Source organism: Carcharhinus amblyrhynchos, chromosome 16 (genome assembly GCF_965287045.1).
Source record: "Carcharhinus amblyrhynchos chromosome 16, sCarAmb.v2.hapA, whole genome shotgun sequence".
Lineage (NCBI taxonomy): Eukaryota > Metazoa > Chordata > Chondrichthyes > Carcharhiniformes > Carcharhinidae > Carcharhinus > Carcharhinus amblyrhynchos.
Genome location: NC_137339.1, coordinates 23,542,231 through 23,543,673, shown reverse-complemented (window position 1 = coordinate 23,543,673; position 1,443 = coordinate 23,542,231). Strand labels below are relative to the sequence as shown.

The following is a 1,443-nucleotide window of genomic DNA, read 5'->3' as shown; positions in this document are numbered from 1 at the left end:
TATCTCTTCCCTTTAACGTTGCTTCTTCTGCAATAGAGCACTGTCCTTGTCCTGCAGTCGATTGCCTCATTGCTTCTTTCAATCACTGGCCTCATCACCGTGTTGCTTCTTGTATTGTGTTTAACCGTTGTTGCTATCTGTTATTGTTGTCTTTGATCTGGCATGTGGTAGTTGTGGCCCTGGATTTACAGATCAGGCTGAAGGTGATACTGTTGGCAAACCTGTTTTATTTCACACTATGCTGTGTACAAGGTAGTCTCCACACATTGCTCGACATGGAACAGTCTCACTCCAGACTCTTTTTATCATGTGATTTTATGTCATGACGTCGACGATATATTTACATATTCAATATTAACCCTTTGTACAAACAGTTGACTCTTAATTTCCCTCTGAAAAGACCTAGCAAAGTACTCAGTTATATCAAACTGCTGCAGGAAAGTTAAATAGAAATAAAACCACACAGCTTAGGGGAGGCAGTGGAGTAGTGTTAGTGTCAATGCACTAGTAATCCAGAAACCTAGGGTGATGTTCTGGAGACCCGGGTTCAAATCCCATCATGACCAATGGCGAAATTCGTATTCAAATAATTCTCAGCCCTTTGGCTAAGATCAAGTGTAGTATCGACATGCTGTACTTGGTTGAAGTCATTAGGTTACATTTTAGCTTCATTTGAAACAATTTTTAAAAGTGGCATCTTGGCCTTTTGGCTAAGATGCAAATGAGATCAAGCCTTGGAGAAGGTGAAGATTGGGGGAAAGGCAAATTGTGCGGAGGGTGTGGAGAGTCTGCAGAAGGATCTAGATAGGCTGGGCGAATGGGCCAGGAAATGGCAAATGGAATTTAATGTTGGCAAGTGTGAGGTGGTCCACTTTGGTAGGAAGAATGGTAGGAAGGACTATTACTTACGTGGCGAAAAACTGCAGCAGGCGACGGTGCAGAGGGACCTCGGGGTCCTTGTGCATGAGTCGCAAAAACCCAGCCTGCAGGTGCAGCAGGTGGTCAGGAAGGCGAATGGGATGCTGGCCTTCATAGCGAGGGGGATTGAATATAAAAGTAGGGAGGTCTTGCTGCAGCTGTATAGGGCATTGGTGAGGCCGCAGCTGGAGTACTGTGTGCAGTTTTGGGCGCCGCACCTGCGCAAGGATATTTTGGCCTTGGAGGGAGTGCAGAGGAGGTTTACTAGGCTGATACCGGAGTTGAGGGGGTTGAGCTATGAGGAGAGGCTGAATAAACTAGGCTTGTACTCGTTAGAGTTTAGAAGAATGAGGGGAGATCTCATTGAGACGTATAAGATGATGAATGGGATGGATAGGATAGAGGTGGAGAGACTCTTCTCGCTCAAAAAAGACAGTAGGACTAGGGGGCACAGCCTCAAGATAAAGAGGGGGCGGTTTAGAACGGAGTTGAGGAGGAACTTCTTCACTCAAAGGGTGGTGAATA

At 45.7% G+C, this 1,443-nt stretch overlaps 1 pseudogene; it reads left to right on the top strand.

Annotated features, from left to right (window-relative positions):
- The first annotated feature begins 585 nt into the window (after positions 1-585).
- Positions 586-728, top strand: LOC145354126 (U2 spliceosomal RNA; annotated as a pseudogene).
- Positions 729-1,443: the final 715 nt, after the last annotated feature.